The sequence below is a fragment of the Capricornis sumatraensis genome, chromosome 2, assembly GCF_032405125.1.
Source record: "Capricornis sumatraensis isolate serow.1 chromosome 2, serow.2, whole genome shotgun sequence".
Classification (NCBI taxonomy): domain Eukaryota; kingdom Metazoa; phylum Chordata; class Mammalia; order Artiodactyla; family Bovidae; genus Capricornis; species Capricornis sumatraensis.
The window spans coordinates 122,603,265-122,620,649 of NC_091070.1; the positions used below are offsets into that span (position 1 = coordinate 122,603,265).

General features: G+C 50.4%; 5 non-coding genes across 5 annotated transcripts; 4 read left to right on the plus strand and 1 right to left on the minus strand.

Moving 5' to 3' along the window:
- The first annotated feature begins 4,727 nt into the window (after positions 1-4,727).
- Positions 4,728-4,891, plus strand: LOC138074820 (U1 spliceosomal RNA). Its single transcript, XR_011144624.1, has one exon. It is a non-coding gene; the product is annotated as a U1 spliceosomal RNA (small nuclear RNA).
- A 6,380-nt stretch (positions 4,892-11,271) lies between these two features.
- TRNAQ-CUG (transfer RNA glutamine (anticodon CUG)) lies at positions 11,272-11,343 on the minus strand. Its single transcript has one exon. It is a non-coding gene; the product is annotated as a tRNA-Gln (tRNA).
- Positions 11,344-14,750: 3,407 nt separating this feature from the next.
- Positions 14,751-14,824, plus strand: TRNAN-GUU (transfer RNA asparagine (anticodon GUU)). The gene has a single exon. It is a non-coding gene; the product is annotated as a tRNA-Asn (tRNA).
- A 597-nt stretch (positions 14,825-15,421) lies between these two features.
- TRNAV-CAC (transfer RNA valine (anticodon CAC)) lies at positions 15,422-15,494 on the plus strand. Its single transcript has one exon. It is a non-coding gene; the product is annotated as a tRNA-Val (tRNA).
- Positions 15,495-16,434: 940 nt separating this feature from the next.
- On the plus strand, positions 16,435-16,506 carry TRNAE-UUC (transfer RNA glutamic acid (anticodon UUC)). The gene has a single exon. It is a non-coding gene; the product is annotated as a tRNA-Glu (tRNA).
- The last annotated feature ends 879 nt before the right edge of the window (positions 16,507-17,385 follow it).

Here is a 17,385-nt window from a genome sequence, read left to right on the forward strand (position 1 = left end):
ACATTCCCAAAACTAAGATCGTGGCATCTGGTCCCATCACTTCATGGCAAATAGATGGGGAAAAAGTGGAAACCATGGCAGATTTTATTTTCCTGTGCTCCAAAATCACTGCGGACGGTGACTGAGAGCCAGAAGAATCGACGGTTTCGATTTGTGGGTGCTGGGTAAGACTCTTGAGAGTCCTTTGGACAGCAAGGAAATCCAACCAGTCAATCCAAAAGGAAATCAACTCTGAGATTAACAAAACTATGCAGATGACAACACCCTTATTGCAGAAAGCGAAGAAGCGCTGAAGAGCTGCTTGATGAAAGTGAAAGAAAGAGGAGGGTGAAAAAGCTGGCTTAAAACTCAACATTCAGAAAACTAAGATCATGGCATCTGGTCCCATCCCTTCATGGGAAATAGCGGAAACAGTGACAGACTTTATTTTTGGGGAGGCTCCAAAACCACTGCAGATGGTGACTGCAGCCATGACATTAAAAGACACTTGCTCCTTGGAAGAAAAGCTATGAGCAACCTAGACCGCATGTTAAAAAGCGGAGGCATTACTTTGCCAACAAAGTCCCGTCTAGTCAAAAGCTATGGTTTTTCCAATAGTCGTGTATGGATGTAAGAGTTGGACCATCAAGAAAGCTAAGTGCTAAAGAAATGATGCTTTTGAACTGTGGTGTTGGAGGAGACTCTTGAGAGTCCCTTGGACTGCAAGGAGACCCAACCAGTCAATCGTAAAGAAGATCAGCCCCAAATATTCTTTGGAAGGACTGGTGCTGAAGCTGAAGCTCCAATACTTCGGCCACCCGATGCGAAGAACTGACTCACTGGAAAAGCCCCTGTCGCTGGGAAAGATTAAAGGCAGGAGGAGAAGGGGACGGCAGACGACGAGATGGTTGGATGGCATCACTGGCTGGATGGACTGGAGTTTGAGCAAGCTCTGGGAGTTGGTGATGGACAGGAAAGCCTGGCGTGCTGCAGCCCATGGGGTCGCTAACAGTTGGACACGACTGAGTGACTGAACTGAATGCAGATGCAAGCTACCAATGTGCCAAGAATAACCCATCTCCCAAGGAGTCCCGCGCCTCCCAGAATACAATTATAGGGGACTCTATAATTAAAGGGTTTAATTTAAACATCTAGAAGTAGACTTCACTGATGTAAATCCATGCCGAGGATACAGATATTTGTTGATGATGGTATGTACTTTTACGGGATGGGTAGAAGCTTACCCCATCAAGACTGAAAAAGTGTGAATGAAGTGGCCTGATTCTTGCTGAGAGGCATTATTTCTAGGTTTGGGTTTCCTCTGAGTATAGAATCAGATAATGAGACCGCATTTGTGGCTGAATTACTCCAACCGGTCTGCAATGCATTAAATATTAAATGGAAACTATATACAGCATATAGGCCACAAAGCTCAAGAATGGTTGAGAGAATGAACTGGACCATCAAGGTGACTTTGGCAAAATGGGTGCAAGAAACTGGCACCCCCCCTGGATGGACTTGTTGCCATTAATGTTAAAGAGGATCAGCATGACACCCCCGCCCCCGCCCCGCCGCCCCGGTTGCACAGGCATTCCCCCTATGAGATAATGTTCGGGAGGCCCCCCCCCCTACTTATTCGAGAAGTAAAGGGAAATTCATTACAAAGAGGAGGGATGGAGGTGTTGCGGTGTTGAGGTCCTTTAATGGACCAAAACCTGGTGGTCTAGAGTCGACCGATAAGAAGGTAAAGGTGAGAGAAAGAGGCTGATATTCCTTGGCTTACACCGAAAGCCAATAAAGTCCCTGGCACGGAGCTTGCTCTGTTCACGGAGGCCTCAGGTGCCCTCTCGATGGGGTGAAGGCGCAGAGTGCCTTCTCGAGAGGGTCTTAGAAGCCCAGGCAGGAAAGTGAACTCAGAGAGCCTCTGTGCTCCAGGGGATCAGCCTAAAAAAGAAAGAGAGAGGGGGAGGGATAGAGAGAGAGAGAGAGAGAAAGAAAGAAAGACACGGGGACCAGAGCGCTGATGGAGCAAAGGTGTTTTATAGCTATTTTCAGCAGAGATAAAATCAAAACTTACAAGCTATCAAGAAAAGATGAGGTCATCCATATGAAAGAGAGAGGGTTGTAAATAATCACTTTTACCATATGGTTCATAAGAAGGAAGAGGGTACTTATCACCCTATAGAAAAACTAATGAAGGAAATACCTGGATTTCTCAGCCCCCCCCCACCCCCCAGAGGCTTGCCTCTCCTCTTAATTCTTGAATATTCAGGAACTAATAAGGAACAGAGAATTCCTGACAGATCCAAAACGGCACACAGGAAGCCTCCTGTTAAATGCTTCCTGACATTGGGGCAACTGGAACAGTTGGGGAAGGTAATCCATGACATCATCCCTTATGTTCAAAAAGAAAGAATTCCCTTTTCCTTAGGTACTACTGTACACCCATACTCACCAGGAGACTTAGTATGGGTAAAGGATAGGAATCGGCAGACATTATCCCCCACCTGGAAAGGGCCATAAACTATTGTGCTATCCACTCCCACTGCAGTTCAAGTTGCGGGTATTACTCCCTAGATTCACCACACCCGGCTCAAGACAGCAGCAGAGGAAAAGGGACCTTCCTTCCTGACCCGAAGGAACCACTGAAGACCCGTTTCGTTTTCTATCAGCAACCACAGAGTCAGGATGGAGCTGCTGTGAATTCTGCTGTTCCTGATTGGCAGATGACCGTACCGGGACTGGAAACTCAGGATAATGTGTTCCTGTCCTGGGCTCACTCATATAAAAACTTCCATAATACTTTTACCTGTTAGGGTTCTGGGGCCATGCCCTTATCAGTAATGGACGGACTTCCTTGGTGGGTGTCTCCCCTATGTAGAGGGGACTTTCTTGATGGTCCAACTCTTACATCCATACACGACTATTGGAAAAACCATAGCTTTTGACTAGACGGGACTTTGTTGGCAAAGTAATGCCTCCGCTTTTTAACATGCGGTCTAGGTTGCTCATAGCTTTTCTTCCAAGGAGCAAGTGTCTTTTAATGTCATGGCTGCAGTCACCATCTGCAGTGGTTTTGGAGCCTCCCCAAAAATAAAGTCTGTCACTGTTTCCGCTATTTCCCATGAAGGGATGGGACCAGATGCCATGATCTTAGTTTTCTGAATGTTGAGTTTTAAGCCAGCTTTTTCACCCTCCTCTTTCTTTCACTTTCATCAAGCAGCTCTTCAGCGCTTCTTCGCTTTCTGCAATAAGGGTGTTGTCATCTGCATAGTTTTGTTAATCTCAGAGTTGATTTCCTTTTGGATTGACTGGTTGGATTTCCTTGCTGTCCAAAGGACTCTCAAGAGTCTTACCCAGCACCCACAAATCGAAACCGTCGATTCTTCTGGCTCTCAGTCACCGTCCGCAGTGATTTTGGAGCACAGGAAAATAAAATCTGCCATGGTTTCCACTTTTTCCCCATCTATTTGCCATGAAGTGATGGGACCAGATGCCACGATCTTAGTTTTGGGAATGTTGAGCTTTAAGCCAACTTTTTCACTCTCCTCTTTCACTTTCATCAAGAGGCTCTTTAGTTCCTCTTTGCTTTCTGCCATCAGAGTGGTATCATCTGCATATCTGAGGTTGTTGATGTTTCTCTGGACAATCTTGACTCCATCTTGTGAGGCATCCAGCCTGGTACTTTGCATGATGTACTCTACATATAAGTTAAATAAGCAGGGAGACAATATTTTACAGCCTTGACATACTCCTTTCCCAATTTTGAACTTTATTGTACCTAGGTTTAATAAATAAGACCCCGTTATATCTTTTGCGAGGAAAATAACTTGATATGATGAAAGCTTAAAGTAAATGTAAATGAGATAAGAGCTTTGGGTAAGCTCTTAAAAAAATTATAGTTTAGAGATGTCTACTTCAAATGATCTTTTCATTTGGTAAAGTCCTAGAGTTGTGCTGAGACTTAACTGATGGAAGTAAACTAACTAGATAGTTTCAAAAAAAATGATACTGAGACATCAATTACTGAATAAACTAAGGTATTTAGGAATACTAATAAAAAATGTTTGAACTAAACATAAGTGAAATTCTCAATCAGTGACATTGAGTTCTGAAGAACAGAAGTTCACGGCCCGTCGCGACGCTTAGTGCGTTTTACTAGACATACACACAATACTACATCACAAAGACAACTGGATTTGAAAGGAACCGGTTTCCCCTGGACTGCTAAATGTTCCGTTCTCCCCACTGAACGCCGTTATTTGAAAAAAGGTGCACAGGCTTCAGCCGACCGCCAGACCGGGGCTGGGCAGGACAAAAGATAGGAAAGCAGCCGAGCGCGCCGGGTCCCAACACGCGGCGGGTTGGGAGGACAGGAGCGGGAGGCGGACGTCACGTCCCCCAGAGGGCGCCCTCCGCCGGGTTGGCCGGGCCGGACGGCGTGGGAGGAGGGAGGCGGGGACTAGGGCGGGGCGTGGGCTGGAAGGAAGCGCGGATTCCCGTGACGTCACGGATGGGGCGTGTCGTATGTAGATATCCGAGCGCAGGGGCTGCTGGTCCGTCATCTGGCGCTTAAACACGATATGGTCTCCCGTGGCGTGGGAGAGAACTGAGGAGTTTTTGCTTGAAAGTGCGTGGATCCTTTGTGTGGAAGGTCCAAGAAGGCTCGGGGATGCGGGGAGGAAAGTGAGCGTGTGTGAAGGGTGTAGGGCGTATGAGGTTGTGGTGGGGCGGCCGGTAGGCAACTCATACTTACCTGGCAGGGGAGATACCATGATCACGAAGGTGGTTTTCCCAGGGCGAGGCTTATCCATTGCACTCCGGATGTGCTGACCCCTGCGATTTCCCCAAATGTGGGAAACTCGACTGCATAATTTGTGGTAGTGGGGGACTGCGTTCGCGCTTTCCCCTGGTCTGTGTCTGTGAAAAACAGAAGGAGGGACCCTGGTTGTGTAGTTGTGGGAGTTGTTGGCTGTGCGTGACCGCACTGTCTAACTTTCTAGGGAGTTAACAGTTAAACAAGGCCAGACACGTGAAAAAGCGTCTTAAAAATGTCGCGAGTCTGCCGGTAGGGGTAGGCTCGAGTCCTATGGGTTCCTGGGTTGCTGCCGCCTGTCTAGGAAAGTCATGTAAGACCAGGAGGACGACTTGTGAGGCCGAAACAGAGAGCCGTCTTTCTCAAGGGTTGGCGTGGGTGCGGCTTTCTGACGTGGCAGGCTGGCTCATGAACGCTCTCTCGAGCTCTTTCGTGGAAAGTTTGTGCGAGAGGGAAGGCTTGCCTGGGGCGCAGAATCCAACCAGAGAGGCCGTTACCAGGGCCAGACACACGAAGTCGGCTGAGAAGGCAGGAGGCGCCCCGTGACGTGACGGATTGTGAGAAGCTGCCACTGGCCATTTTCCCACCAGTGTCCTGCTTTCAGAGGCTTCATTTGTTGCGTGGTCAGCTGCCTTGCTTATTACACGCCTTAGTCATCGCTGGAGATACTGCCTAGATACTAATCTCCCACTCACCCTTTCCCACCCCAGGCAGGCCTCTTCGCATTTCTGGATCCAGTTCTCTCTTCACCCCCGCCTTTTCTCTCTAGATCTTCTCCTGTTTCCTTCCCAGTCAGAAAGCAGTACCTCTGTTTCAGCCTCGACAATGCTTCAGTAGTTGGCAAACTAGGAAACCTCCTTAACATCCCTTCTCCTTAAATGGCAGTAGAAATCGTACCTAACGTTGTTTTGTTCTGTTCTTTTCTTTCGGTCAAAAGTAGTTTTCGTTTTCTTCCTGTGTGAAAACATTGAGCTACAGATTAGAAGAAAACCCCAGGCCGAGTTGTCGGCAGTTTTGTGGGCTATTCGACAACCCCTTTCTCAGGATGTGTTGTGCTCACTTCTGATTCCCAAAGTCCTCCTGGCAAATAGAAACCACTGGGCCAAACAGAAAAGGCAGGCCCATGGCGGGAAGGGCTGTCCTCCCCCTCGTGGCTGCCTCGGGGACGGCACTCGTAGATCCGCTCAGCCCCAAGAAGCCTCTGAGATCGGAGGAGGTGCTGGGAGTGGGCCTGGGAGTGGGGTGATGCTTAAGGGTAGGTCCAAAGAAAACTAACCGGAAAGCACACAGGATGCAGATGGAGGATCTAGCTCATTGAAAGCGAAAGTAGAACATCCTACTCTGTCTCCCCAACAGCGGGAGATTTCTTTGCTCAAATATGAAATATCTGCACTAAGACCAAGGTTAATTTTTAGTGGCTTACTGATGAGAAAACCGGTTTTAGGATTTTTTAACCAGATTTCCTCACCCTCAAGGTTGTGCACGCTGTTAGGCCCTGGACCCCTGATGGAGGAGTTTCTGACCCAAAGAAGCCGATCAGTAAGTAATACCGTGAGGAAGACCGGCTTGGATATTGGTTTCCAGGCCTGTCAGCAGACACACCGAGGTTATTAGGAAGACACTGGGAGTGGGTCTGCAGTTAGGAACGCAGCTTCTGGGGGGTGCGGGGTGGGGCCTCCTTTTCAGTCCTGTTGCCACCACTGGCCTTCCGGTTTGACCTTGGGCCGACTCCCGTTTGCTAGGCCAGTTTTGCAAGTGTCATATGAAAGTAATAATCATAAAGTACTTCATAAAGTTGTTGTGTAGATTAAATGGGATAATCAAAAATACACCTGTGACTTATATTACGTATGTCCTGATAGGAAACAATCAAAGGTGAGCTTGTAACTCTTCAATAAATTGTCTTTGTGAATGTAACATCCATTCAAAGTAAATTCGTATTAAAGAATTTAAAAAATGTTAATGGAATTTGTAAAGCATAAGCCCACAAAAGAGACTTGTTTGTAGCAGCTTTGTTTGTAATAGTCCCCAAATTGAAAACATTTCAAATGTCCATCATGAGGTGAATAGATGTATATGATTGTGACATATTCATTCAAAGGAACAGTACTCCTCGCTAAAGTGGTACAAATACCTGATACATGGCAACGGTATGGATAACTCTCAAACACATCATGCTGAGTGAGGGAAAAAGTACATACTCTGGGGTTCCATTTATGTGAATTTCGAGAACTGAAAAATCGATCCACAGAGACAGGCCCGAGATCACTGATGACCTGCGTCAGGGAGCGGCGGTAGGGGGACTGACTGCAAAGGGGCACAGAGGACCGGCTGGAGTTCCGGAGATATTCTTTTTCCTTGAACAGGATAGTGGTTCCATGGGTACGTTCGTTTGTCAGAAGCCATCAAACTTGAAATGGATGCGTTGTATTATTTTCCAATTGTACCTTAAGACATTTGATTTTTAAAAGTAATGAGAAGAATCATTCCCAAATTTAATGTCTTAATTAAATTATTATTATAAGCCTTAGGGAATCCTTTCAGAAAAGCATCTCTCGTGTAAACAATTTTATTGAAAGTTCAACAATTTCTTTATTTTTCTTCCATTAAATTTATGCACTATTAAGTTGAATGCTTAAAAATAAAAATAGAATCTATAAGAGCTCTATTTCATAAAAGTATGGTGGTGGTTTAGTCACTAAGTCGTGTCCGACTCTTGTGACCCCATGGACTGTAGCCTGCCAGGCTCCTCTGTCCGTGGGATTCTCCAGGCAAGAATACTGGAGAGGGTTGCCATTTCCTTCTCCAGGGGATCTTTCCGATCCAGGAATCAAACCCGGGTGTCCTGCATTGCAGGCAGATTCGTTACCAACTGAGCTACGGTGTATTTTTTTCCCTCTCTGTTGACATACCGAAATGACCCTGTCAATATGTAACTACCTTAACAGAAGTTATTTTTGAATTTAAGATGTCTCAAATTTTTACATATTTGTATTTTCTGCAGCATTTGAATTTTATAAACTAAGCATATATATGTTTTGCCAAAACTTAGAAGAACAGGAGTTAATTCCGAGGGTTGGGACTACAGGTGGCAGCTTATTTTCTTACATACCTATATTTAGACAGAGTGCCTGAAGAACTGGGGGCGGAGGTTCGTAACACTGTGCAGGAGGCAGTGATCAAAACCATCACCAAGAAAAAGGAATGCAGAAAGGCAAAATGGTTGTCTGAGGAGGCCTTACAAATAGCTGAGAAAAGAAAGGAAGCGAAAGGCAAAGGAGAAAAGGAAAGATATACCCATCTGAATGCAGAGTTCCAAAGAATAGCAAGGAGAGATAAGAAAGCCTTCCTCAGTGAACAATGCAAAGAAATAGAGGGAAAGAAACAATAGAATGGGAAAGACTAGAGATCTCTTCAAGAAAATTAGAGCTACCAAGGGAACATTTTATGCAAGGACGGACACAATAAAGGACAGAAACGGTCCTGTATTCTGGCAAGAATACACAGAAGAACTATACGAAAGAGATCTTCATGACCCAGATAACCACGATGGTGTGATCACTGACCTAGAGCCAGACATCCTGGAGTGTGAAGTCAAGTGGGCCTTAGGAAGCATCACTACGAACTAAGCTAGTGGAGGTGATGGAATTCCAGCTGAGCTATTTCAAATCCTAAAAGATGATGCTGTGAAAGTGCTACACTCATTCTGCCGGCAAATTTGGAACACTCACCAGTGGCCAACAAAGGTCTGTCTAGTCAAAGCTATGGTTTTTCCAGTAGTCGTTTATGGGTGTGAGAGTTGGACCATCAAGAAAGCAGAGCGCCAAAGAATTGAAGCTTTTGAACTGTGGTGTTGGAGGAGACTCTTGAGAGTCCCTTGGACTGCAAGGAGACCCAACCAGTCAGTCGTAAAGGAGATCAGCCCCAAATATTCTTTGGAAGGACTGGTGCTGAAGCTGAAGCTCCAATACTTCGGCCACCCGATGCGAAGAACTGACTCGCTGGAAAAGCCCCTGTCGCTGGGAAAGATTGAAGGCAGGAGAAGAAGGGGACGGCAGAGGACGAGATGGTTGGATGGCATCATTGGCTGGATGGACTGGAGTTTGAGCAAGCTCCGGGAGTTGGTGACGGACAGGGAAGCCTGGCGTGCTGCAGCCCATGGGGTCGCAAAGAGTTGGACACGACGGAGCGACTGAACTGAATGCCTGTTACGTGACTCCTCTTGGGTGTTTTTTCAAAAGACATATACGGACTTAAATTTCTTGTCAAGCATTTTTACGGTTTGTGTTCCTCTTTGACTGGTAGGATATCCTGTGGAGCCAGGAAGGCTTCAGTTCAAATTCCTGCTTTCAAATCCCGACTCACTGACTGACTAACTTGACAAGTTACTTAACCTTTCTATGTCTCAGGTTCCTCATATGTGAAATGAGGATGATGACATGATGCAAGCCTTTTGAAAGGATTAAGTGAGTAAACCCATTTAAAACTTGTAGACCATGCCTGGGCACTTGGCACTTTGCATGTCTTCACTGGGTGTTAGCTCTTGCATTTTGGGAGCAACACTGCATAAAGATTGGGTGTGGTTTTATTTGTTACTGACACTTTTCAGTGACTATGAACCTTCCTAGAGAGACGAAAGCAGTGACCTCCTGGGCTGAGAGGATCTGCCAGTTTGTTTACTACCTCATGTGATCAGCCCATCGAAGGGGGAATAATGGTCCAACTGCTTGCTTCGAGAATGCCCACCCCCCACCCCAAATTATTTTTTTTACGTTTTTACAGTGGAAAACATTTCTACACGTGGCACTAGACCCCGAATTTTAAAAGTTTGGCACATATAATTACGTAAAAATTTAAGTTGGACACACAAGCAGTGAGTTTTACTCATATAATAGATATGTATACATTATATGCAGTAATATATGTACATATATATTATATACAGTTATAGATAGAGAGAGAGTCAGTTACATATGCCCCAAAGCTTGTTACGGGAGAAAGTGGACCCTGATCCCATCCCACATTTCTTTTTTTCCAAGAATAAACACTTTCAGGTCAGGTAACCAACTGTTTGGCCATTTATCTCCTTATCTCTAAATAAATATTGACGCTCCGATTTTCCAGTTTCCCACCTCAGGCCCTGCAGACCGGCCTGAAAAGGGGAAAAGTGGAGTGCGTGCGGTTCCCTGCCCGCCAGTCATCCCCAAGGCAGCCAGCCGCCAGGACTTCCACTCACCTGCAGACTCGCACAGCCCACCTCACCGCTCCGCACGGAACCCGGGAAGGAAACTTGGCCAGGACAAATGCCACGCCAGTAGCTTTGCGATTGAGGGTGAACCGGGTTCCCGGACAAGTCAGTAAAGGGTGGGAACTGCTCCAGAGTGAGGCGCTCGCTCTGGTCGCCCCAACTCAGCGACCGTCCCCGCCGCGGTACCCGCCCGCTCCTCTCCCTTCCGGTCCCTTTCTCCCTTCTGGCTCATCCTCTCTTCTCTCCTGCCCTTGCCCTTCCTTCCTCGGATCTTTTCGCCGGCTTCACACCCTTCTTTTCCCGTCCTCCAAAGACAGCTGCGTCATTGAGTCCTTTGTAACCGCTGAAAGTTCCAAAATACAAGCGTCAGAGAGATGCTCCTTAGCCCCGCGAAGAGAGCACTTTAACTGGCTTTTCAAGTCCATCACAGGCCTCATCCATATTTTTCTCCCGAGCAGTAGAGGACACAAGTGGGGTGTCTTCTCGGTGGAGCAGAGTCCCGGCAGGACGAAGGGAGCCCGGCTGGGGGTGCGGACTCCGAGCGGCTCGTCTCCTCTTCGGCCCCCGAGCAGCCTGGCCGGGCGGCCGTGGGTCAGGGACCTGGGGTCTCCTCAGACGCCGGAATCCGCGACCCGCGCTCCTCCTTCGGGCTGAGCTTGGGACCAGAGGACGCGATTTCCAGGAGTCAAGGTTCAAATCTTGGCCGAACAGCGGCTTTGCGTGCCCAGCGGAGACTTAGGAGCGAGAAACTCTGAATAAAATCATAATAAACTGGGACAAGATCAATTAATATTCGGAATGATAGAGAACCTGAATAAAACAGAGTTCATCCCAGTCAGGTCTGGAACCTTCCACCCGAAAGCTGCCATCCTGGCTGATCAGCGACATCGCAGCCCCTCCCCGCCGCCGTTTACGCACCGGGACAACCGCGCAGTTACAAGGCGTGCGGTGTGAAGCCCCCTCGCGGGTCAGGACTCGCTGGGCGCAGCCTCTGCCTTTTACCCCCGAGACCCAGGGGACCCGACGAGGGGGCGGCACTGGCTGGGTCGCTGCGCCCCTGGCCGGGGGCGGGCAGGAGAGGCGCCGGCCCTTCGACAACGCCCCCCGTCCGGGTCGGTCCCACACGTGTCCGCAGGGTCCGTGTGAGCCACGCCGCTGGGGGTCGCGGGAGCCGGAAAGCAGGTCCTATGAGGGGAGTAAAACGTGTCCTTCTGGTAATTAAACAGAAAGGTCCCACCGAGATTTGAACTCGGATCGCTGGATTCAGAGTCCAGAGTGCTCACCATTACACCATGGAACCCCTCTGAAAGCCAGCCTCTTTCCATCGCCAGAGAAGGGTACCTGCTTCTTTAGGCTCCATACTCCCCACCCATAATCTCAGGGAAGCTCTTCCAAGGACCCGACAAGATCTGAATACGGATGACCCGCTTTGGTGTTCATGCCTCTTTGATTTCTCTCTGCTCCTCTCCTTTGACTGACATCTCTCAGTTCACTGGCACCTCAGAAAATGAAGGAAACGTTCCACTCTGGGTTTCCGGTCAGGGACCGGCCCCTTAAGTCACCCTCATCAACCGCATATTCTGCCTCGGTTTGCCAGAGTGTCCCATGCTGAGGTAAAATTTCTGCAAATGAGAGTGTTATTTTCCTTTCCTTTGCCTTCACCCTTTCCCCAGAGCCCAGAGAGGGCAGGTGATCGTCAAGGCAGGAGGTGGGATCTCCTGGGTCCCATGGCTTTCTTGTAGCACCAATTACACTCCAAAGCCACCACCACCGCCTCTTACGTGTAATATATAAAGTGTGTGGAGTGGAAATGGAGGCAGGAGAACTCTCCTTTTCTTCTCCATACAGTTCTGATTTGGGGGGGTAAGTTTTTCTCCCAAAATTTGTCAGGTTTACAGTATAAGGAAAGAGGAACATTTACACAAAACCCTCAGACAAACCAGGCCGAAAGCACCTGGGGTGGCTCAAAATCAACCACGTGTCATGGAGCCCACGAGGCAGGGCTCTGACACTTAGGCAGTCACAGTCTTGTCAGAGCTTGGTCACGTCAGTTTCATTCCAATGTCTTAACATATCCAGAAATTGCACGATTTTTAAAAGAAAAGTGTACACATATTTAGAAGGTATGTATCCAAGTTGTCTTACAGTGTAGACAGTATTTATGTACACAAAATACCACCACACTAAATATTTACATGTATAATAAGTATACATCCACATGATGTCTCAAAGTAATAATCTTTACTTCTTCACTCTATCCCAGAGCCATTTCTTCCCTCATCCAATACACAGAACAGGAAAAAACAGCATCTGAAGAAGAGAGCTGCAGCCCAAAGAAAGGAGTCGGAAAGGTGGCCAGTGTTGCCTGGAGACACGTCGTATTTGGCTCCCAGAGACTGGAACAGAGGTTGACACAGGACGAAGGAGACAAAGGGGAGGCTCCTCTTAGGAGGAGGAAGTTCACAGCTCCGGGATGAAAAGATGAAACTTCCTTTGGGAAAATCAAGAAGCTGAAGGGTAACTAACAACACAAAGTGCTCCTCCAGGAGCCCTTGAAGGTCGGTCAAAGTTTATGAGTGCAAGGACCAGTAATGGTCTCTGGCTGATATAGAAGACACGCACAGAAAGTGTGTTCACAGATCACAGAATGGCCAGGCTCTCACAAGGGGCAGGGAGAAAAATCAAATGAGGTTAGAACTGCAATGGGTGGAGAGACAGTCTTTGAGGGACGAAAGCCTGGGTGTTGGATCTGAGAGCTAAGGAGCTGGTGGGGATGTGGTGGGAGCTGCCTGTGCTGGGGGCCAGTGAACAGAACTACCCTGGGGACGTAACTCCTCCTCCTCCCGCTCCTCCACTGCCGCTTCCCTCTCGCTGGTCCTCCCGCTCTATCCTGGTCCTCCCTTTGTACGGCTCCACCTCGCTCTCATCTCCCCTTCTTCCTCGCTCTCTTTCTCCTCATCCCCCCCTCTGCAGCCCCTTCCCCTCCCATTCCGCCCTGTCTTTCTGGACCTCCTTCTTCTGTCTCTAGCGCTCCTCCACCACGTCCGGTTTCCACAGTTAGGAGGAGGATGCGGGAATATTTCCCACCATCCCAGGAAGCACGAATACCTTGCTCTCTGGGCAGGACACTCTGAGGGTCTCTGGGAGACTGAGTGAGGAGGCCCTCAAGTTGTTCTCGGCGAGGGGACACAAGAGCGACCGCCACCAGATCCCTGCCCTCCTGGAGCTCCCTTGAAACCAAAGAAGGCAGTGGGAGGACCCCACCGGTCCCAGAGGCCTCTCCAAAGGGTGCGCAAAGGCTCATTTTCCCCACCGCTCTGTACTCTTCCCATTTCCTCCAACCTGCACATGGGTCCCCGTCTAGCAAGCAGAGAACTGGCGATGAAGGGGGTGGTCTGGCCACAGCGGAGCAAACCGCAAGAGCAATCAGTTTACAGAAATTTCTAGAGGCAGAAGGCGACTTTCAGGTGAAATAAATAAGGATCGTGGTTGTCAAAAGATTCAGAGGATTATGATAATAGTATTTATGATTTTGCTGCCTATCACATTATTGATCCAGCAGTTTCTAAACCGAGGCACATCTGACAACAGCGGCATGAAGAAGAATGCTCTTATTGCTCCCATTTTGCACAAGAGAGTAGGGAGATACCCAACGTTTTCTTTGTTTCTTCAGCGCCGCACAGGGCAGAACCATTTTTACAACCCAGAGCTTGTGCTCCTGAGCACAGTATTCGTTGGGTCTTTCTTCTCAGATGTGGCTGTGTCAACATTTCTCAGTTGCAGGGATGGGAAGAAGAGCAAGAAGAAGAGAGAAGGCAAGAGAAGGAGCAGGGACCGGTGGAAGCACAAATTCTTTGATCCTCCCCTCCCCGGCCTTCCCCTCTCAGCTTTCCCCTCCCCTCCTCGCCTTGCCTCCTGCTTTCCCGCGGGCACCAGCTCTCTCCCTCCTTCCCCACCCTGTTACCGGACTGGGACAATGCTCCTCTCTCGGGATCCCTGCCCAAGATCCTGGCAGGTCTCAAAGCCTTCCTCCCAAACCTACCTTCCCCGCTTGGCTTTCACTTCCCGCCCTTTCCCGCTCCCACGTGGACCCCACAGAACGCAGCCTACCCAGCTGGGCACAGCCGGAGCACCCGAGACCTTTCCGTTACCCGCCTCACGGGATGCTGCGAAATCTAACAACCGGCATAAAGGCATTTAAAAAGAGCTTTTCGCTCTTCGAAAACTTTTCCGTATTTCCATTCTCAGGGGTCTTAATGGGACGAAGGGCTAAAGACGACAATGTATCTTCATCCAAGTCCTAGAGCGTCCCGGTGAGTGCCAGACCCTGTCCTGGGCGTGCGGACGCGGGGCGACCATCCCCGCGACCTCTGTCCTGGTGGAAATCGCCTGGTGGACCCAGGAAACCTAAGCACAACCTCGGCCCCGGAGGCCTTTGCCAGGGTGGGCAAACTCTCACTCACTGAGTGTAGGCGAGGATACGGGAAGAGCCATCATGGGAGCCCCCGGGGTGTTCAGCGGTCCTTGGATCTCGTTCGGTTCAGGCCCGCAGGGTCCGAACCCTGGATCCCGGTATCTCTGAGGGCGCTGGTATCTGTGGCGGGTAGGGGGCAAGGACGTGGCGCCGTATCCCTGGGGGCAGGGGACTTACCCTGGGAATGAGTACGTGTCTACTCCATACAGAGTCCAGAATAGGCCTGTACTGCTGTCTCTGTGGCGCAATCGGTTAGCGCGTTCGGCTGTTAACCGAAAGGTTGGTGGTTCGAGCCCACCCAGGGACGGTGGGGTGAGATTTTAGAGACCACCAAAGAGACTCCCTTTTGCCAAGAGGACACCGGAGGAGTGCTGCGGCGAGCCGGCTTGCGGAGAAAGAGCACAGGAGTCAGGTGCAAAGGAGCAGCGGGGAGGGCGGGCCCCGGGTGGATTGGAAGCGTCGGTCATTCCTGAGAGCCCAGAGCGCTGACCGCCGGCCCCGTGAAAAGGCCCACCGAGGCGCGGGTCCGCAGGGGCGGAGGGACGGCGGCCACACTGCTGGGCTGCGGGGTCTCCTGGGCCTCGGGCGCACCCCCCGCCCCCTGCGGCTTCCAGGAGCTGGGGAGTCGGCGGGGGGCGACCCCTGCGATGGGGTGCGGAGTTGAGGGTCTGGCGACTCTGCGCTGGGTGCGGGAACCCGAAGGCAGCCTGTGGGGGCCCGAGGGTCCTCACTTGAGGGGAGATGAGGAACCCTAAAGCAGAGCCCTCGGGAGCCGCCGTCTCCGTGCCTGAGAGAGCTCGGGGCTTCAGGGTTCCTGTTTGAGTGTTAGAAACTGGTGGTCTAGATACTGATGGCGGGACCTCGGATTTTCATGGATACAGTGTTAGGCGGCACCCATTGTCCTGTTTCCGTAGTGTAGTGGTTATCACGTTCGCCTCACACGCGAAAGGTCCCCGGTTCGAAACCGGGCGGAAACAGACCGCTTATTTTCTTCCCACCCTACCCGCCTCCACCGAGATTTGTTTTCTGATTGGCAAAACCAAAAGGTTCCAAAGGCTCGGGGTGAAGCAGAGGACGCAGCTGTAGGAGGAGTTGGTGACCACCTGGAAGTCTACTCAGCACTAGGAAGCAGCCCTCCTTTCTCTGCTCCGAGTCCCTGTGAATCCAGGCCCAGTTCATGCCGGGGACGGGGCGGGGAGGGGGGGAGAGGGGGGAAGGGGAGGGGGGGAGGGGAGGAGGGGAGGGCAAGGACAAGACTGACTTCGAGTCACCCTTAGGTCCGGATACCCCCTCGGCTCCCTGTCGGGCCCCTGGGTCTCTTCCACGTGTTCACAGATTGTCTCTGAAAACCATGGAGTTCATTCCCGTGACGCTCACTCGCTTTCCCCCACCTCGGAACACCAGAGGAGCAGTTTTACCTCCCTGGTAGAAGAAAAGAGACCGCACCAAGGTCTCACCGTGGGCTCCAGCCAAAGACACGGAAGTGAAGAATTTAAGGCTCCACGAACTGAGCCGGTCGCGGAGGGAAAGGAACCGGTACCCGTGCGGTCGTCAGGAGAGGCCCCGGAGCCAGGTCAGAGATCCGGAGGTAGACGGATCCGCTCATCACTGGCTGAAAGACAAGTCGGCGCCTGACTCGAGGGAAAACCCGAGGTTCACAAAGAGAGCGTGACCTGGGCTCGGCAGCACACAGCGCTAGAGCTGGACCAGGAGGGAGCCAACCGGATAGTTTGTGACCTGGTCTCAGAACGAGAAGCGTCGCCCAGGAACGGGGATTTGAAGGGCTGGGAGCCTTGCACAGCTGCATACAGCCATGGGGGGCGCTGGGACATTTCCTTTCCTGTTCTCTGCATCTCTGGTTCCATCTTTCCACCCTCAAGTTTCACCTGGACAGCCAAGTCCGTCCTTCTGCGCGGTTCCCTGGTGGTCTAGTGGCTAGGATTCGGCGCTTTCACCGCCGCGGCCCGGGTTCGATTCCCGGTCAGGGAAAGCTCTTTTCTTCTCCGCTCCTCGGAGTCTTCCTGTCCAGATGAGAACTGTCTTTTGCTTCAAGGTCCAATGCAGAAGAGCGTCTGCACTGAGTCCCGGCCTCAGGGTCCTTGACATCAGGCAAGCTGGAGGAGACTCCCCGGATGCAGTGAACAGCCTGGGCTGCCCAGCTCTCCTCTCCACTCTTTTCTCTCTGCTTGTTAGAAACCCAGAGTCTTCCTTACAGAGTTTTCATCCAAACAGAATCAGGAACTCGAGTTCCAAAGATTCATTCAAAACCAAACCCCAAACCCTCCAAAACATACATCCAGGTTACAAGAATAGTAACATCGTGTATTCTGTACTCAGCTGCACAGTTCACATTTTCCCACGTTTGCTTTGTCACTCTCTCCATGGAAACCTGAAACCCATTCTCTTTAGGATGTAGAGAAGCTTCCGGGGGAGTTTGGTTCGGATCTCCAGGGAGTGCAGGCCAGGCACGCTCTGCGCTTGTAGGAATACCCCACCACCCCACCGCACCCACCCCCACCCACCCCCGGGACCGTCTGCTATCCGGACTCCTCGGGGTCGTCTTGGTGGACAGTGGGGTCTTGGGTCAGCCTGAGCGCTAGAACCACCTACCTTGGGAAGACCCATGGGGGAAGTGCAGCTGCCCCTTTGGCTCTTTCCTGGCTCTCTGTGCCCAGAACACAAAGGGGAAGGCTTCTTTCCTCTGGTGGGAGGATGAGTGGACCGGGTGGGAGATGCATCAAAGGGAGGGGGAGTATTCTCGAGAGCTTTCCGGAATTGTCTGCTTGGGTGGCTGTCCTAGGATAATGGTGTTTGGCGTAGTCTTCTCCTGGCCTTGACCCAGTCTCAGGTCCAGTGTGATTCACCGTT